The 21,398-nt window shown below is 41.2% G+C and overlaps 1 non-coding gene across 1 annotated transcript; it reads right to left on the bottom strand.

Annotated features, from left to right (window-relative positions):
• Positions 1 to 5,506: 5,506 nt before the first annotated feature.
• On the bottom strand, positions 5,507 to 5,579 carry Trnaa-agc. The gene has a single exon. It is a non-coding gene; the product is annotated as a tRNA-Ala (tRNA).
• Between the last annotated feature and the right edge of the window lie 15,819 nt (positions 5,580 to 21,398).

Raw genomic sequence — 21,398 nt, 5'->3', positions numbered from 1 at the left:
GTTGCTCTGATTGGTCAATAAATAAGACACTGATTGGCCAGTGGCCAGGCAGGAAGTAGGTGGGACAAGGAGAGAGGAGAATACTGGGAAGCAGAAGGCTGAGGCAGAGACACTGCCAGCTGCCACCATGACCAGCAGTATGTGAAGATGCCGGTAAGCCACCAGCCACATGACAAGGTATAGATTTATGGAAATGGATTAATTTAAGCTATAAGGACAGTTAGCAAAAAGCCTGCCACAGCCATACAGTTTGTATGCAATATAAGTCTCTGTGTTTACTTGGTTGGGTCTGAGCGGCTGTGGGACTGGAGGGTGACAAAGATTTGTCCTGACCGTGGGCAAGGCAGGAAAACTCTAGCTACACTCTATTCCTTTTTAAAGGACTTTCTATACCCTTTTTCTTTTTCTCTCCCAAGCCTACACATATTTTTAAACACACTGTAACATGTTTTGAGTTTTTTTTTCATCTGAATCTGTCTTTATTGTATCTGTAATCCTTTTCTGTCTGTATGAGCAAATTTCAAACTGCTGTGTAACTTAGATCAATGCATGCTGGTGATGGCTTCTCCCTCTCGGTTCCCTGAGAGGCTAGTCTCATGGCAGAGGTACATTTATCACCAGCTCTGGGAGCTATGATTACCACCCCAACTCTAGGAAGATTCTGGGTCTACATCATCACCAAGCAGTGTGTTGCCCACTGCTCATAAACACCATTTAAGTGCCTGGTAGCAGGGCCTCTCAAAAGAGCTGCCTGTTTTTGCCACTAGCACTGAGCCAGGAAGCTGTTTCTTAAAGGACCTGAGCCTCTGTTCATCATCAGCAAACAGAACCCACTGTAGAAAAGGTGGTTACCAAGAACCCACATTTACACTCCATTTTTGTGTGTTTGGGATCCTTTCCCAGCTCTCTCAGGTTTTATATGGATGTAGTTGACTCTTATTGGACACCATTTGTAGGCAGAGTTTTCCTGTCCTGATTGCCTACTCCCAAATAACCGGTAGCTGCTTCCCAAATAACTGACTTAGAAACTTAATATTACATATAAATGATCAGCCAATAGCTTAGGCTTGTTATTACCTAACTCTTACATTTAAATTAACCCATATTTCTTATCTATGCTTTGCCACATGGATCATGGCTTATTGCCTCATTTTCTACATGTCCTGCTTCCTTAATGGCTGGCTGGAAACTCCAGACTCCACCCTTCCTCATCCCATCCTTCTCAGTTTGGCTTTTCCACCTAACTTTATCCTGTTCAGCTATTGGCCAGTCAGCTTGTTTATTAAACCAATCATTGCAGCATATGCTTTCACAGTGTACCAAAAGATTATTCTACAGCACTATACATTATTATTATTATTTTTTTTTTTGGTTTTTCGAGACAGGGTTTCTCTGTGTAGTTTTGGTGCCTGTCCTGGATCTCGCTCTGTAGACCAGGCTGGCCTTAAATTCACAGAGATCCACCTGGCTCTGCCTCCCAAGTGCTGGGATTAAAGGTGTGTGACACGACCGCCTGGCTACATTACATTTTTAAATGATCTGTATAGGTATAATACCTTAAACAAGAGTATATATATATATACAGTACCAATGTAAAATATTCAAAAGTAGACTCAACAATCCATCCTTTTATCCCATCATTTCTATACTATATCTTTCCCTTTTTCTCTTCAGAAAGAGGTCCCTGAATCTAATCTACTTTGTTCACAAGCTTTTCTCCTGACCATGATCAATATCAACTTGTACCCAATTCCCCTAAGCAATGACAAATATCTATAACCCACCAAATGACCAAAAACCACCCACTCAGACTCTTGGGGATGTGGGCATAATGTTCACTAGACTGCTTCCTATTGTCTTCGGCTTTGGCATCTTTAGGGGACTCTGAGAAAGTGGGGATAATGATCAAGTCTTGGGAGAGCTACCTGTATTATTTTTTGTTTAGTCTCTGTGTGATAGGAAAGTATAGTGCTTTTATCTGAAGTCTTGGCTGGATAGTCTGTGAGGCTGGACCATCTCAGCTAGTAGCTTTGAAGTTGTTCCATATGCAGAATTTTGTGGGAACTGCAACAGAGGCATTTTGAGAGGCTAGATCACCTGAGATATTTGTCTTCATTTGTGTCTGGTCCTTTTTCTCTGAAAACATATAAACTTTTAAAGGTGACATATATATCTGCATTAACACAAGTATGGAATGTACAGTGTGCACAAGTCAGCTAAAGATGATGTTTTTGTTCTATGTTTGAGCAGGTAAAAGACATCTGCCAACTTTATAAGTCTGTTTGGACTGTGTAACCAAACCATAATATAAATCTCCATTCATGTTATATGAAAGGATGGCATGTAATAATAAGTCACAAAGACTCTGTAGCCAACAAGATTTATCTCGTCTCATCCAGTCTCGGAGCTGTTCCCATGGTAGGGGACTCAGCATATACATCACCTGTCATGTAGTCTTTCTTGGCTTTTTCCCTCATGTCTAGAGCCAAGATCCTCATGAAGTCTCCCCCAATCCAATATGATCTCTATTAAACTTGAAGGGAACCAGAACATTTTGTTTCCCGTGGAAATAAAGACATAACCTCTCCTCTAATGCAACATATTGTTTTACTTTCATTTTGAAGCTAAGACATTCTTAAAATATATAGGTTGGTTTAATTTAGCAGTTTCCATAATCCAATGTCTTTCAGCAGCTATTGTTTTTTGTACATTAGCATTTAAGAAATTAAAGTCACTAATGCACCATATAGGATCCAGACACCCTGTTTATTCCCCATCTTTATGTGATTTGTTTTTTATATTACTTTACTCTCTCTTTAAAGACTTTATTATTTTTAAACTATTTTTTATGACTGTCTATACTCATTTTTTTCTTACTTTAGCATCGAAGCACATTTAAAAATCTTTTTAGAGTTTTTCTGTGTCAGACGTGGTTTTACTAAGTACCTGCAGCATTTTTGAACCATGTGAGCCAAGGTTCAACTGCCGGGAGGCCCTACACTTGGCGCTGGTTGGCTCTAACCCACAGCAGTGACCCTGAGCCTCGCGTCTGTATGACACAGCCCACCTGAGAGACTGTGGGACTAAGAAGCAGCATCTGGCTCCATGTTTGCACGTTTGGAACATTTTTTTTTAAGCTTTCTCAGGTCCTATGTTGAAATATTTGGCTCCACGTTGGGCACCATATGTATGGAGTCTTTTCTCTCCCTCCAGCCTGCTCCCAAATAATGACCTAGAGACTTATTATTGATTATGAAAGCTTGGCCTTTAGCTTAGGTTTGCCTTAACTATCTCTTATAAATTAAATTAACCAGTATTTTTTTAAATCTATGTTCTGCCATGTGGCATTACTTCTTTTCCATCTTGTACCTCCTGTCTCCTCTCCTTGTCAAGCCAGCAACCCTCCTTTCCTCTTCCCAGAATCCTCTGTCTCTGGAAATCCTGCCTAACCTCTTCTTTCCTAGCCATTGGCCATTCTACTCTTTGCTACACCAATCACAGCAATACACCTTCACACAGAATACGGGTATCTCACAACAAAAATGCAAGAGGTTGAGGTCATTGTCTTTCACAGCAATGAAAAATGAATGCTGCCTAAAACTCAACCATTTAGCTGAAATTTAAAAAATATGTTGACCATATCATCTTAATAAAGTCAAGAATTTCCACCCCCACTTCTGTATCCACCCCCAACTTTGTGTTTCCTTTTTAAAAATAATCCATCAGGTCCAATTGTGTTGTTAATGTACTTTTGAGCATTGGACTATCCACCGAGTATGTTCTGCTTACCAGGAACCACATCCTTACAGAAAACTGACCTTGAAGCCACCCACCATCTGTCCATAGTTCCTTAGTTAAGGGTTGAGATTCTCAAACCTCTTTCCCCTCCATGATAGGATGTTGCATGACTTGATCTTGTGCTTGCAACCACAGTTGCTGTGAGTTCATGAGTGTTGCAGCTCCCTCACATCCAGAAGACACTCTTTCACGCCAGTCTTCCCCAACCTCTGGCTCTGTCAGAAATTCCGCCCTCTCTTCCATGATGGCCCCTGAGCCTTATGGTGGTGATGGTGGGTGTCATAGATGTCCCATTTGTGGCAAAGCACTCCATGGGTACTTATTTTCTGCCTGTGGACTAATTTCATGTAGGCCCTGGTCACTGTACAAAGAAAGTTGTCTAATGAGGTCTTAGAGCTGCATTAATCTGAGTCTAGGGATACAAATTTAGATGGTACTTTGATGCTATGTCCATTTAGGGGAAGAATAGTAGTAAGTTCACCTTTGGGACCTGTCAACTCCCTAACTATGTATTCTTAGCCAGATTAACAGTATCAAGCGTGTGTTTTCTAATGAGGAACCGGTCTTAAGCACTATCATAATGTATTTGTTTACCCTCATAACACAGGGTTCCGGGCTAGGTAAGACTGTTGCTGACTCCCCCTGCTCCCCAGCAGCCCACGTAGCCCCTTCCAGTACTATGAGAACCGGCCAACGGGGAGGAAGCTTCTTGGTCAATATTAACTTGATTTGTCATGTCCTGTGACAAATGTTTAAGGGACCTTCAGCAATGGGGCCATGCAATCAAGTTCTGATGGGCAACCAGGAGCAATGACAGTAGCCTCCGGGACACTTGTCACTTACTCTAAGGGAGATATCCTACACTTGGCCCTGCGTTTGTTTATTTGTTTGTTTTTAACTCCCCTCCCCCCAATCTAGGGCTTCGGAGTGGAGCAAAATCCTCTGTGTATGAGAACTCTAATCAAGTGCTCTTTCTCTCCCTCCCTCCCTCCTTCCCTCCCTCTGTCTTTCTCTTTCTCAAACAGACACACAGAGCTTATAAAATAGTGGGTTTCCATATGTCATTTCAACATCTTTACTGTTATTAGTTATTCCTTTCCCTATCCCCTTAATAAACTTTTAGAGAGGTTTTTTCATTTTTTTGTTTGTTTGTTTTTAAGGAAACAATGTGAAAAACCATGAAATCCAGCTAGGCCTTTATTTTTTATTCTATTAAATACATTTAAAATCACTTTAAGGAAGGACCATGAAAGAGCTCCTCTCTCCATCCTTCTGCCTCAGACAGAAGAGCCTTCACTGGATTAAGCACCTCGCTTTGGTGCTGTCCACGTGGATGAAAGGATGGTTAGGTGGATGTTGACTGTTAGCGCCTACTTCTTGGTCAAGTGGTGTTTTGTCCTTTTCATCTTTGCATCTTTAATATTTCTTAAAAAAGTTAATTACATACATTTTTTTTTTAAACAGAAAGATGTCATAGTGTATACTGAATGTTGACATTCTCCTCAGGAATTAATAGAACCCTAGAATTTGTTCACAACTGACTTTGTGATCTCCTAGAAACTATATATTTATTTTGATTTCCTGTTTGGATACCAAGACTTTAGTTAATTTCGCTATTTTAGTAAGGTTACATATAATACTGTATAATATTAGAGATGATTTTTTTTTTTAACTCTGTTCACCTCTTTCATTTTTTTTTTTTTTTTTTTTTGGAGCTGAGGATCGAACCCAGGGCCTTGTGCTTGCTAGGCAAGCGCTCTACCACTGAGCTAAATCCCCAACCCTAGAGATGATTTTTTTTTTAATGGTACTCCACCATTCAACCTTTACCTTTATTTATAAAATTCACTGAAAGGTGAGCCTTGGCTCTGTGGATGCTGGAGAATACTTAGAAATCCAGCATTGTTCATTGCAGACTCACCTATAGCCAGACTTCAACATGTCCATATGAACCAGTCTCGCATTTGATCTGGAAAGAATAAGGGTGACTAGGCAAGAGCACGAATGGGCTCCTGATCTCACGGCATCACCAGTGCTATTGGCAACACCCTTGTTCCATGGTGGTGGAGAAAAGCCTGATGGGGTAGAGCAGTGTTTCCCAACCTGTGGGGTCGAGGCCCCCTTTGGGAGCCGCGTATCAGACGACTCAGAACAGTAGCAAGATTGCAGTTATGAAACAGCAATGAAATAATTTTACGGATGGGGGTCACCACAACAGGAGGAACTGTATTAAAGGGTCGCAGCGGTAGGAAGGTTGAGAACCACTCAGCTGGAGCCTTCTTTGTTTAGCCAAGGTTGTGATTCTAGCTGTGTTCCTGCCTGTTTTCAAGGCCTGGCATTTTGGTGTTCCTAGTAATCCTGGGGGCTAACCAACAACCTCTTGATAAATTCCTTTTCTGTTTTCATCAGCATACACCAGTGTCTATTATTTTTATTACAACTATGATGTTGTGCTTATGCTTCCTATATATTTACTTACATTTTAAATAATTGGTACAGAACCTCAAGCCTTAAATTCAAATTCCTGTAGTTGTCTGTATTATTTATTCTGCCTATGCCTTTGACAACCTAGTTGCCCCCCCTTAATAATGGACTTCTCTATTTTTTCTTTCTAGTAATTCAATCAACAAACATATATTCTAATAACCACGGTACTGGGATCAAGAGGAAAGGAAATCTGGGTAGGTAACACACACCTGTAATCCCAGAACTTGAGAGGTAAGGTCAACTCCTTGATCAGGAATTCAAGGACAGCCTAGACTATGGTGGAGAGTTTGAGGTCAATCTGGGCTACTAGAGACTCTTTGTCATAATAAAACAAAGTAAAATGAAACAAAAACAAAAGAAAAGAGACTATGTGGCTCTTAACAAGGAATTCAAATTCCAGAGGGGAAGAATGAAGATGAGAGAGAGAGAGAGACAGAGAGAGAAAGAGAGAGAGAGAGAGAGAGAGAGAGAGAGAGAGAGAGAGAGAGAGAGAGGAAGAAAGCAAAAGAGAGAGAGAAAGAAAGGAAAAGAAATAAAGAGAGAAAGAGAAAGAAAGAAAAAGAAATAAAGAGAGAGAGAAAGAAAGAAAGAAAAAGAAATAAAGAGAGAGAGAGAGAAAGAAATAAAGAGTAGTAGATTCAGAAGTGGCATGACTACTACAAGGCTTCATTTTTTTTTCTATTCATGAGTAGAAAAGAAGAGCACAAAAGGTAAGGCTCCCAAGGAACTAAAGCCTCACTCCAGGAGGGGACCTTGAGAGCTGAGAAGTAAGGGAGGCAGAAGGGCACAGGCCATCATCCTGTCAAGCCACACCAGTGTAGCCATCCAGCACAGGGAAGTCTCTCTAAAGTGCGGTGGGCGTGTCTACCAGTTGTGTTCCTCCATTTTATGAGAAAACAGATTCATCCTGAGCTTGTTAAATTTTAGTTCAAAGGGGTTTGAGTTCATCCTTTTAAACCCAGGTCCCAGGAGACTCACATGACAGGAAAACTGTGGCAGGAGGTGAGCTTGGAAGCAAAACTCATGAAGGGTTAAGAAGTTTATTCAAGGACTAAAGACAAGCAGTGACTATATTGTGTTTGCATCTTAGAAAGTTCACAGGCAACAATAACGAGTTTGAGAAAACACATCTTGGCAATGGGAGATGCTAGGTTATTAGAAACACTATGCTGGGAAAGACTACATATTTGAACTAACACTGTAGTCCGAAAAGCAAAGAAAGTCGTCAAGTTGGAGTTTAAATGCCATCAGTTTGGTGACAACATGCCTTGAGGTCCAGAGGAGTCTGGAGTAGGAAGTTGGCTCAGGGGCTCCTATGAAAGGCAAGAGATGGAGAAGTTCAAAACTCCCCAGCAAAGTGTTCCATTTTGCCTATGGTTATGCTGATATTAAGCCAAAAAATAATCCAAAGCCTTGTGAGAGCTTCTGTGCTTGAGTCTAGAACTCAGAACATGGGACTGTATAGAAGCTGTGGACTGTCTTTCAGAGGCAAGGGGAAGATGTAGAAAGTGAACAGGGAGGCAGGTAGTGGCAGCCCAGCCAGGAAGGCCCACACCAAGCTGAAGTTCATTTTGCCTGGAGACTTAGGAAAAAGGATGCTTGCTAGAACCAACAGATTGAGGTCTACGGAAGGACCTAGACTTCTCTATAAAAACTACTTTTTGTGGATAACAGCAGTATAGAACAGTAGTTTCATCCGTTTGTCACACTTGCTACATGATGGAACTGCCTGCTATATAAAAGCTCTTGAAAAATTCAAAGCCAACCTGGGCACAATACATACACTTATAATCACCTGGTCAAGACCAGCCTGGGCTACACAGCAAGGCCCTATCTTGAAAACCCAAATAAAATAAAATAAATTCAATGTCCAGATGCTCTACCTGTTATACCATTCCAATAAAAGAGCATTCCCGGGGCAGAGGGAGGGCCAGGTATCAGTATTTTCTAAAGAACCTCAGTATAATCCAATGTGTAATAAAATTAGGAACCACTGACACAGGCTGCTATTGGCTAGACTGGCCTACGTGAAAATTTCTGACATAGCAGCTGACAGTATAGTTCAAGGGTAGGCACGAAACCAGGCAAGGAGCAAAGCCTGGATCAAAGCTGAAGAGACAGCATCAAGCTTCAGATCTTCAGAGAAGAGGAAGTAGGTAGATCTGACCCATGTGACTTTCTCAGAAGCAAGTCCCAGACCAAAGCCCCAAGAATGTTACAAGGTTAACAATGTACTCCTAAATGGAAACAGTGTAAGTAGAAAAGAGCCAGTCCTATTATTTTTGCAGACTGACATCTGAAAGATTCCAAGAACATTTGAGGTTGAACTGGGAGCAAACAGAGGGAGACTTGGAAGAGGATGAGTCAACCCCGGAGCACGTGATCGTCTAAGAGCATCAGAGGGAGAGATGCTGTTCCAGGGGGTAAGGAAAGGCACATTAGAGGAGGAAAAGGCGAAATCGGTGAGGGCAACATTGCAGGAGTCAATGGCTGAGAGTTACAGGGAGGAACACTTAGTAGTGGCAATGCTGGAGAAAGAAATGGCAGGGTAGCTGAAAAATGTCAGTCGGACTTATCTCTTCATGCATGTGGGGAAAAAAGTAGAGGGTAGGTGTCTTTTCTTCTGCAATCTGCTTGATAGCCACTATCAGAGTCTCATTTGATTGGTGCATTATTGAGGGATGGAGAGGAACTGTTTGAAATTCAAAATGTGCTAGCATCATCCGTTGTTCTCACGTCCACATTACACAGGAATGATCATGGTCCTAACGGAAGCATCCTGAAACAGGCCCCTAAAATAATCAAAGGGAATGGAATAAAGGCTTGGCTGGGAGTGCTGACTTAAAAAAAAAAAAAGTAAAATGCTTTGGAGAGGGGAAGGGTAAGAGGGCTGTGACTGAAGCAGCCAATTAACCATCTCCCTCTGCAACGTGTCTCATTTCCATTCACTTTATTCCCTCCTCACCCCCACTGGTCCATTCTCCAGTGCTCCGGAGTCCCTGCTTCTCCTGTCCATCTCTCACAGCAGTTGGGCTACTGCAGCTCTTTACTCTTTCTGTATCCCATTGGGGTCAGAAATCAGCCAGTGCACTCTTGGCTTGGGCTCTGAGTAGAATGCCCGGGGTCTGTTTTCTTGTTCTGTCGCTCTCCTGTTGTGTGACCTTGAGCAGAGAAGGTAAGCCCCGTGTGCCTTAATTGTATCACCTGAAAAGGTGGCAGGAAGAACGCTTCCGTGATAGGAACATTACAAGAAAGAATAATCAATTCATCCATAGAAGGGCTGTGGAGGGAACGGCAGTGTGAAGCAATCTATCTCATGCAGATTTGGGCTTCTCTTCTATAACATGCCCAGGAAACACATCTACCTAGATCGTTATGGAGATTAAATTAGAGAGTGCACCTGAAGTCCATCAACCTCATGCATAGGCTATACTAAACAGCAACAAATGGGAGCTGTTATAATTACAAAATCCTAAGTAAAACAGCCCGTACTCTGAAGGCTTCCCTTTTCCCAGCCTAAATAAAAAATTTCATATCCTGTGCTCCGCTCTTGATTTTAGTTTTATTGTAGACATTACTTCTCTACTTCTTTTCTCTATTTATTGTTTTTAGGTAGGTTCTTGCAATGTAGCACAAGCTGATCCGAATGGATGGATGGTGGTTCTCCTGCCTCAGCCTCTCCAGTGGCATTTTTTCTCTTGCTTCATTGACAGTTGCTCACATCTTTTATCTTCTGGTCCACGTTACCAGGCTAGAGTCAGAGCATCACTGTGTTAAGCTAACTCACACAGTGTAGAACTGTGTTGTGCTTCTTATGTGTCCATAGTAGGTTCTCATCAGCTGGTGATTGGATTCCTTTATTTATATTTTTATATTGAGCTTTATCTCTTTTAAGTTTATATTGTGACTTTTGATCATGCTCAATATGGATGAGAATGTGGAAAAAGTTGTAGGCGGAAGTGTGAATTGGAGCCATTGTTTGGAAGAAATTATAGTAAGCAGACTCTCTAAAGATAGGAGACTAGTTAAATAAATCGGGGCATATGGATATGACAGAATATTTCATATAATACATTCCATATTAGACACTGCCTGTATACATATATTATACTATATTAATATTGAAAGACCCCTAAAACAGACTAGAAGTGAGTAGAACTATAAAGCAATGTAAATTTCTTTCTCACAAATGTAAATGTCTCCTTTTGTGTAAAATTAAAGATAGCTAGGAGTTTATGCAGATTTATGCTTTTTTAAATTAGGAAGTATAATAAGCAATTGTGCATGTGGAGAAGGTGGTAAGGAAGGAGAGAAATACAGCTTCTTGCTTTCCCTTTGTAACATTCTGCGCCGGGTTCTATAATCTTCTAATTCATCTCTCTTTCTTAAAATGGTGGTGGAAAGTGAGATTAAAGCCCCCCTTTGTTTAGTTTATTTTTTATTCTTTCTATATTGGTATAATATTCATTATTTAGTTATTTTGGCAATGCTTGCAATTGAACCCAGGGTATTGCACATGATAGGTAAGTTCTCTACTATTGAGCTGTATTGAGCCTCTCTCAGCATATTTTTAAAAGTATTGTATAAATGGCCCATGTTAAGTGTTTTGAGATGACATTTTAAAAAGACATTTCTTTTGAGAATCTTACACATCGGTACTGTGTTCACCTCATTTTCCTCCTCCTGCCGACTCCTACCAAGTCCCCCCACCCCCTCTCAAATTCATGACCTCTTCTCCCTTAATCATTATTGCATATAACAGTCACACACATGCATGCACGCACTCACTCACGCACGCACTCACTCATGCACGCGCGCGCGCGCGCGCACACACACACACACACACACACACACACACACACACACACACATTGTGATGGCTATTCTTGATTGTCAACTTGACTACATTTGGAATTAACTAAAACCCCAGCCGCTTGGTACTCCTGGGAGGGACTTTTTTCTTAATTAAATCGTTTGAAGTGAAAAGACATACTTTTAATCTGGATCTTCTGAGGTAGGAAGATACACCTTTGGTCCATATTTTTTGAGGCCGAAAGATGCACCTCTAATCTGGGCTGCACCTTCTGCTGGCAGCCTATGTAAAGGACATGGAAGAAGGAAGCTTGATCTCTTTGTCTGCTTGCTCTCGCTCTCAGTGACAAGCCAATTCCTTCACTGGCATTAGAGCCTACTTCTTCAGGATTCTGGAGTACACTAAAGACCAGCAGAGACATCCAGCCTCATGGACTGCACAACGACTGGATTCTTGGGCTTTCTGTTGGTAGACAGCCATTGTTGGACTAGCTGGACCACAGCCTGTAAACCATTCTAATAAATACAATATATATATTATATAATATATATATATGTATATATTATATAATATATATATTATATAATACCATATAAAACACACACACACACACACATTCTGCTCCTCTAGAGTATCCTGACTAATGCAGCTTTTGGTACCAGAAATGGCTCTAGAACAATGGAAGTATAAGGATGAATTGTTTAAGTATCTGGATTAGACTTTCCAATTTGCTAACAACTACAGTTACTGAAACCTCTCCTAGAAGCTTGTAGAATTCTGAAAGCCCATGGTGTGAACTATTTTACAACCTTAAGGAGACAAATGCATGTAATTATTCTGATTCTCCAGTTGTGAGAAGCAATGGATCCGGTGACTCTGTACACAAAAGTTTTGACAGTTTGTGGGAGAACAAGGAGACTGAAGACACTGCTTGGTTGCTCCTGAATCTCTGGATAAAGTGACAAAGGAAAAGAATGAGGTCTGTGATAAAATTAACCAGCTCCTAGCATCTCGGAATATGATGAAGGACAACAATGAACTCGGTGGTAAAACTGACCAGCTCCAGATGCACACAGACAGTTCAGTGGTTTCTAAGGCTGCTCTGGAAGAGACTCTTCTCTCCAGCAGCCACAGAGCTCAAGTTGCAGAAAATCAAACCAAAGCCCTCATTATAAGTCTGGCTGAATTACAGCAAAAATTCAAGTCCCAGCCTTGGAGGGTGTCAGCAGCTGAAGTGAGGGCATTACTTGGTAAAGAATGGGATCCTGTAACTTGGGAGAGAGATGTGTGGGAGGACCCATTGAAGCTGAGAACTTTGAACCCTCAGATTCCTAGGGATTTATCTCACCTGTGGAGGTTGTCTCTCCATCTTCAGCAGAAGATGTACTCCCACTCCCTGAAATAGTGCCTTTTTTTGCCTTTGAGTGAGGAAATAATCCTTCATTGTCTGCTAAACAGTTGGTTAGTTTCTCTTAAGGGGATGCCAGACAAGACAGTACTCACGTCCCTCAGGGACCACCCATAGTTAGTTACCTTTAGACCTTAAGGCTTTAGACTTAAGGCCGGGCAGGCTCCTAGAGGGGAGATAGAAAGTGTAGTCCATGAGGAGGTACACTACACTACTAAAGAGCTTAATGAGTTTGCTAATTCATTCAAGTAGAAGTCTGGGGAATACGTGTGGGAATGGATTTAAAGGGTGTGAGATAATGGTAGAAGGAACACATAACTGGATGAGGCTGAGTCTATCGATATGATCCTATTCAGTGGAGATTCTAGGTTTAATACGGAAGCTTCCACAGTTTAAAAAAAGATATGCCAGAAATTTGTTTGAATGGTTGGCTGAAGCATTTGTCAAAAAGATAACTACTGAAAAGGAGTGGGAGATGCCTGATATTGCTTAGCTTAGTGCTACTCAAGGGATTTTAAGGCTCAGGGAAATCACAATGCTAGAGTGGGTACACTGTGTAAAATCTAATCCTCCACAATGGGAAGACCCAGAAGACATGCCCTCCACTGATCCTGTAAGACCCAAAATGGTGAAAGGGTCACCGGCACATTTCAAGAGTTTTGTTGTCGCCCTTTTTCTTGTGCCAGATCTTAGGGTTGGAGATGCTGCTGCTCAGTTGCATGGATTAAATGCAATGGGTTTAATTGGGCTCCAAGGTAGCAGGGAAGAGGTGGTAGCATTGAATGACCAAAGGCAAAGGCAAGGTGAGCATAGTTATCGTGGGCAGCATAGACAAAGCAATGTCCATAGTGAGCGGACCTGTTAATGTCAGCACATGTAAAATGGTTTTTATGGTGGCGTGACTCATATGGACCTTTGGTACTAGCTAACCAATCATGGTGTTTCCAGGCATGAAATAGGTAAGAAGCCAGTAAGCAGCACCCCTCCATGGCCTTTGCATCAGCTCCTGCCTCCAGGTTCCTGTCTTGTTTCAGTTCCTGTCCTGACTTTCCTCAATGATGAACAGTGTTTTGGAAGCATAAGCCAAATAAACCCTTTCCTCCTCAAGGTGCTTTAGTCCTGGTGTTTGATTACAGCAATAGTAACCCTAACTAGGACATTATCTATAAAACCAACTCAATGTGACATTTCAATAGTTGTGGAGCACTCTACAAGATGATACATGTGATTTATGATCCCTTTGCAGATTATTTAAATTTATAATGTTTTGGTGGTTATAATACTGAAATGAATATTTATTCCTTTAGAAAGTGCTGGACATGGAAAAAAAATTTTAAGCAACAGTAACATTTTTACTGACAACCTTTTAAAAATCATGGTCTTAGAGTATTCACTCTCCCAGAAGGATTTAGTGCAACTCTGGAATTAGCTATTCTGAAGAACCAAAATGCCTTGCAGATAAGGAAGAATCCTTGAATGGCCAGAGGCAATGTGGCAGTAGGTGAGGGAGAGACAGGAGATAAAGTGAGACTGAGGTGGTGCTTCCGGGCTGTGACTCCCTGTTCTGCAAGGATTTCTCACAGAGGGACTTGTGAAGGAGCTGACCTGCAGTGAAGAGGCAAAAGACACTCGAAAAGCCTGGGACTAATCATACGGTCAACCTGGGAATTAGCAGAAGTCTGGAAGGTCAAAGTCTTACCAGTCAAGAAGTTAGGGATGTGTGGCAGGGCACACCCTTGATCCCAGAGGCAGAAGCAGGCAGTTTTCTAAACTCTGGGCCAGCCTGGTTTACTGAGTTCCAGGACAGCCAGGGCTCCATAGAGAATCCCTGGCTAAAAAACAAACAAACAAACAAACAAAAAACCAAAAAAGGAAAAGAAAAGAAACTAGGGATGGACTCCATGTTGCTAACCAGCTTGCCCAGGGATCAACTGTCCACCCCTTTTCATATTACCTATGCCTCCTCAAGGACCTGTGTGTCCTCTGGTATTATAAAGTCTTCACCATATGGCTCATTGCCTCTCACAGGGGATGAACACATGGGAGCTCCCAGTAACTGAGAGGGAAGGGACCCAATTCACCTCACCGTCACCAAGGGTGGGATATTACAGTTTTTAAATCTTTAGCAATGTAATCAGAAAGTTTTCATTGTTTACAGACATGGCTTTTGAGGTTTAGAAAGATTTATGATTTTTAAAATTTCATCCGATTCCTGGAAAAATGGCATCTCACAGGACCTTTTTTTTTTTTTAAATCAGGCCACACTAATAGAATGGCAGTTTATATGGCATGTGATTTTTGTCAGACAAAATCTTGCTGTGTAGTCCAGGCTGGCTTTGAACTTTGATCCTCTTATCTCAGCCTCCCACGGGTAAGAGATTCTAGGAATGTGCCACTGTGTCTGGCTTGAGCTAGCTGTTTTCTAATTGCTCTTACAAACATTAACTTAGAAATCCATACAGTGAATCTATGACCTAGTAGTACTTTTCCCTCCTGTCCTAGATGGCATTGTTCGGCCAGACTTAACAGTGAACAGAAGTTAGGTTTGCGGCTGGTTCCAGAGTTGGTGTTTCCAAACTCTGCCATGCTGCCTCTTCTTTCACCCTCCTCTGCAAACCGACCTCTATTTTCAGGTTCACGCTAGCACCAAAGTCCACTCACTTCTTCCTAGCTTTGGATAAAGTCGCTATCTACTCTCAAAGAGTGCACTCTTCAGGACTAGTATCAACCCGCTGAAAAACAAAAATCTCAGTAAAAGCAAAAAAACAAAACTAGTCACACTGTATCCCCATCCCCCCCATCACCTCAAAATTTTCTGTACTTCTGTCCAAACTTCCCTTTTTATTTTATTATTATTATTTTATTTATTTATTTGTTTATTTATTTTTGGCTTTTCAAGACAGGGTTTCTCTGTGTGGTTTTGGTGCCTGTCCTGGATCTCGCTCTGTAGACCAGGCTGGCCTCAAACTCACAGAGATCGATCGACCTGGCTCTGCCTCCCGAGTGCTGGGATCAAAGGCGTGTGCCACCATCGCCCGGCTCCTTTTTATTTTTAAATTATGTATATTTATATATGTGTTGGGACAGATGCATGCCACAATGCACGCGTGTAGAAGTTGGAGGAAAACTTTTGGAAGTCAGTTCTCTCCCCAAACCTGGAACCCGGGGATAGAACTAAGGTCCTCGGGTTTGGCAGCAGGTAGCTTTACTTACTGAACCACGGCACACTACACTTTCCATTTCTTTGTGCTGTTACTTCTGCAACCACCCCAATCTTACCTCTGCTTCTACGAACGCTCAAAAAACAGCATCTGTCAAGTGCATCAGGAACCTCAGGCTTTTCCGATTCTGTGGCTCCGTCTTTCATTTCATGGAGTTGGTCGTTTTCTGTTGGTGGCGTACTGTACTCTTGTGGATTTCCTTCTCTGCTCCTTACCTTACTTTGTTTTGTTGTTACCTCCCGTTCTGGTGCCTAACTTCCAATTCTTAAATTCCTAAAAATCTAGACCCCATGATCCCTTTTGCCCCGACTCTTTCAGACTGTCTACATTCAGGCTCATTGTTCTAAACAGTACCTATCATATCTTTTCATTTATCATACATCCCAGCCCCACCAAATTTAAACAGTAAATTGAATTATTTGCCCTCTTCCTATGTAGAAGACAATGTAGCTGTTTTGATGCCATAACCTAGCAACTTGCCTATACACCGTGCTCAGTGCTTAAGAAGGTGATGAAAGAATCATACCCTTTTGCTTGATTTAATCATCCAGAAATCAAACTGCAGTCCACCTGTGGGTTTATAACTCTTCAATAACGTGCAGTTGGGCTAAGGAGAGGGCTCAGTGAGAAAACAAGAAACTGTGTTTGAATCCCCAGAACTTATGTTAAAAAGCTAGACACAAGGGGCTGGAGCGATGGCTCAGAGGTTAAGAGCACTGACTGCTCTTCCAGATGTCCTGAGTTCAATTCCCGGCAACCACATGGTGGCTCCCAACCATCTGTAATGAGATCTGACGCCCTCTTTTGTGTACATAATAAATAAATAAATCCAAAAAAAAAAAAAAAAAGCTGGACACAAAGCATGGGCACCCGTAATTCCAGCTCTGCTATGGAATGGTAGGAGATAGAGACAGGGGGGTCCCCAGAAGCTGGCAGGCTAGCTAGCCGGGCAGAGAAAGAACAAAGACACCAAAACAAAACAAAACCAAGCAACCAAACAAACAAACAAACCAAACCAAACAAAATCATGCACTAAACAAGGTGGAAGTTGAACACTCCACCAGTGGCTGTTTTCTGACTTTCTTACATAGGCACAGGAGGTGTGTGGCTGTATCCACACACACATGTGTGTGCACAAGCTCAGACCCCCCCACACAAAATAATGCACAACTAAAACCAATAATGTACGTAATGAATGACCTTGAAAATTAGTAAAGAAAAAGGACTTGAAACAGTTTTTAGAATATAAGGTCTTCTAGAGTCAGGTGTGGTGGTGCATACCTTTAATCCCAGCACTAAGGGGGCAGAGGTAGGCAGAGCTCTACAAGTTGGCAAGAGTTACATAGTAGGATCCTATCTTTAAAAAAAAAAAAGGAAAAGAAAAGAAAAGAATATAAGGTCTTCTGGGCAGTGGGGGACCATGCCTTTAATCCCAGCACTCGGGAGGCAGAGGGAGACAGATCTCAATCAGTTGGAGGTCAGCTTGGTCTACAGAGTGAGTTCCAGGAAGCCAGGGCTACACAGAGAGAAGCCCTGTCTTGAAAAACAAACAAACAACAAAAGAATATAAGGTCTTAGAGTTGAAAAGAATGATAGTTCTGATCTCATGTTTTACAGGTAAGAGCATGCTAGTTTCCATGTCTAATGAACACCATTATTGGTAGAACAAGAGGACCCAGGGCTTCATACAGAACATTATATGTAGGTCTATGTTAATGTGTATTCACAAATACACACATATACACATTTTTATCCATGCACTGACTATCTAAAGACATTATAGTCTTTTCCATCTTACTCTGCAATAGGGTCTCCATAGCTACCAAAATTTCTGCTGTTTAATGAGTGTTCCACATGAATTACTGAATATGACCCACGGACATTTAAAGTGAGTAACAAAGAAAATATACCTTGAAGTTCTCTTTAAAATAACCACAGTTCACCTATTTTCTTTTTAGACATAGAATCTATTGTAAAGAAGTAGCAATCCTGTTAGAGAGTTGACGAGCCATTTGGAATTCAGCTTATTCCAAAACTTTAGGGCCTGCCTTTCTTCTCCAAAGGGGCAAGTTTCCTCTCTGTAGAGGTATTTCAAAGGCAGGCACGTTTGATCCTGGCAGTCAACTAAGATAGGTGTGGTAACAATTTTACCTGCAAGAAAGGAAAAATGCCAAAAGATTGAATAATTTGCTCAAGACTTTATAAGAAATGAATCAGAGATGAAATTCAAATTCAAGAATACAGCCTGACGTAGTGGCACGTGACTTTAATCCTAGCACTTGGGAGGCAGAGGCAGGCGGATCTATATGAGTTTGAGGGCAGCCTGGCCTATATAGTGAGTTCCAGGACAGCTTGCGCTACATATGAGACCCTGTTTTGTAAAAAATTTTTAAAAAATGTGAATTTGAACCCATATATGTATATATATATGTATATATATATGTATATATATATACACACACACATTGAACCATACACACACACACACACACACACACACACACACACACACACATATCACTAACAAAGGTTTTTCTACCTCTCATAGGTTGTCTTTTTCAAAATGGCAGGAAGAAAGTTTTATTTTCTGCTTAGTACACAATGAGTTCAAATTAATTTAGGATGGGCAAGGGAGGAGGAAAAAGGGATTATGCCTGCTTTTTGTTTCTAAAAAAAAAAAGTGACGCAGAGTTCAGAAGAATCAAACTCTAACTTAATTTTTCATGCTTGAATCCACTTTATGGAGGATGATTTACATAAAATAAATGTGCTCATCTTAAGTCTATAGTTTAATGAGTTTTGACAAATGTGCAGACTCGTGTACTCATCACCGCAACAGAAATTGCCGCATTGCTATGGTATAGAGGATTCCATCATGTCTAACTTCCTGGCTCCAGGCAACCACCCATGTGCTTTCTGTCGATTTAAATTAGTTTTACCTATTCTAGAACTCCACATAAATGCGATCATATGGCAAATACTTTTTTTGTGTCTGACTTTTTAAATTCCTTCGGCCTAATGTTTTTGAAATTCATGTGTGGTCCAAATATCAGCCGCTCACTCCTTATTATTCAAGAGTTTTGTATTTAGTAACTATACTTTTATTGTCTTAGCCATTCGCTTGTTTTTAACCATTCGACTCGGCTCAAGATTTAGGGACTTATCAATAAAATGTCTATGATAATTCATATGTAATCTTTGTATGTTTGATTTTTTGTAGTCAAATATCTAGGAGTGAAATTGTTCCATTATATAGGAACTGTATATCTAGTTTTGTAAGAAAATATCTAATTACTTTTTATTGTGGCTGCACCATTTTACACGAGCATTGTAGTTGCCAGATCTTCTTAATGCTGTCTGAACAGTCTTCATCGTTTTCACCATCTAGTGAGTGGATGAGTGTATTGTGTTGTAGATTATTTTGTATTTCCCCAATGACTAATGGTTGTGAGCATTTTTTTTTTCTGAGACAGGATTTCTCTGTGTTGTTTTGGTGCCTGTCCTGGATCTTGCTCTGTAGACCAGGCTGGCCTTGGACTCACAGAGATCCGCCTGGCTCTGCCTCCTGAATGATGGGATTAAAGGCATGCACCACCACCCAGCTGGTTGTGAGCATTTTATATGTTTATCTGCTATCTGAACATTTTTATTGCTAAGTGAAGATACCATAAGTTTTTCTACGATGATGTATTTTGAGGTTTTGTTGGTTTTTTTATGGACATAGACATGCATTTGTTTCTAACTACTTTCCCCCTTTGCCATTACGAAATGCTCTTCTTAGTCACTGGTAATAAATTTTGCATTAAACATTGTCTGTCTGATACCAATAGAACCATTCAGCATTCTTTTTTTTTTTTTTTGCTATTCTTTGCTTTAAAAAAAAATTCTTTGTCAATTTCATGAATGTATACAATGTATCTTGATGATATCCACTCCCCGCTCCCCCCAGTTTCCCCCAACGTGATCCCCTCCCACTTTCATGTTCTTCCTGCCCACTTCTCATGACCCACTGAGTCCCATGCGTGCTGCCCACCGGCACGTTGACAGCTCATGGACATGACTGTACAGCTACTGTTAAGAAGTGCAGCTGCCGCGTCCATGTCCAGGAGATATTTCATAGCACTCCCATATATCTTCCAGCTTTTACATTCTTTCTGATCTCCTTTTCCATAACCTTCCCTGGGTGTTGGGAGCAATAGTATCGATGCTCTATTTAGGACTGAGTGCTCAACCATCAACACTTGGATCAACTGTCGATTAACTGCTCGTTACTGGTTTTGACCTGTTAGCTGCTGCCCACTGCAGAAACCTCTCAGATGAAGGCTGAGAGCAGCACTAACGTGTATATTAGTATATAATGTAAATATAAACATTTAGAAGACAGTTTGATAACCTATCTTTTTTTTTCATTCAGTGATGACTTTTTTTTTTTTAAGCCGAATGCCATTTATTGAAGGAGGGAGGAGGTCTTAAATACAGGCTTACAGCACAATGGGAGAACCCCGGAGGGCAGAAGTTCGCTACCCATGTTTTACAATCTTGCATCTAAGCTGTTACCGCCCATTATGCAAACTGGCAGAAATGAGTTTCCACATAGGGCCTACGACCTCCTCGACTGCGGACCTTTGACTAGGTTTAGAGCATAAGGCATGAGTTCCTTCGTGTGGAGTAGGTCTTAAATTCAGTTAGGAAGCCGTTACTTATCCCCATAACGTTCATGCCAGTCACACCACTGAGCACATCTTGCCTGGAAGGCCAGCATAGTGACATGCTCGATCAAACACAGGGTAAGACTCTAGAATTTTCTTCCCCAGTGGCCTTCATAGCACCTTCTGGTACTATGACAACTATCCATGCTTTACTTATTATTTGAATAGCATATTTCCCCCCTTCTATTTACTTTCAATCTCATTGTGTTTTATATTTAAAATGGATCCCCTACAGGCAGCATATGAATGGTTTCTTGTATGATCTGACAGCTTTTAAAAATTAATTGAAGTGTTTATGCCTCAATTATCAGTTAATAACTTATTTTCATATGGTTGGGTTTGTTAGCCAGGTTATTATTTGTTTTCTGTCTCATTCTTTTTCCCCCCTCCTTCCCTTTATTATCCACTTTTGGATTATTTCAACATTTCTTTTTTTTTTTTTTTTTGGTTTTTCGAGACAGGGTTTCTCTGTGTAGCTTTGCGCCTTTCCTGGAGCTCACTTGGTAGCCCAGGCTGGCCTCGAACTCACAGAGATCCGCCTGGCTCTGCCTCCCGAGTGCTGGGATTAAAGGCGTGCACCACCAACGCCCGGCTCAACATTTCTTACAATCTCATTCTTATACATCTATTGGTTTTAGGATATCATCCCACCCCCACCCCCCACATACACACACACTTCTTTATGAGATATCATTCCACTCTGTAGCCCTGGCTGGTCTTTTTTTCTTTTTTTCCCCGTGGGGGACATGGTTTTCTGTTCGTAATAGCTCTGTCTATCCTGGAACTTGCATTGTAGACCAGGATGAGCTCAAACTCACAGAGATCCGACTGTCTGCCTTCTGAGTGCTAAGATTAAAGGTGTGCACCACCAAACCCGACTATTGCCTCAGCTTTTTGAGTACTAAGATTATATGCATGTACCATCAAGCCTCAATAAGTTATATTAAGATACACTTCTTTTC

This window comes from Peromyscus leucopus, chromosome 8a (assembly GCF_004664715.2).
Source record: "Peromyscus leucopus breed LL Stock chromosome 8a, UCI_PerLeu_2.1, whole genome shotgun sequence".
Taxonomy (NCBI): Eukaryota; Metazoa; Chordata; class Mammalia; order Rodentia; family Cricetidae; genus Peromyscus; species Peromyscus leucopus.
This window is presented reverse-complemented; position numbering and strand designations above follow the sequence as displayed.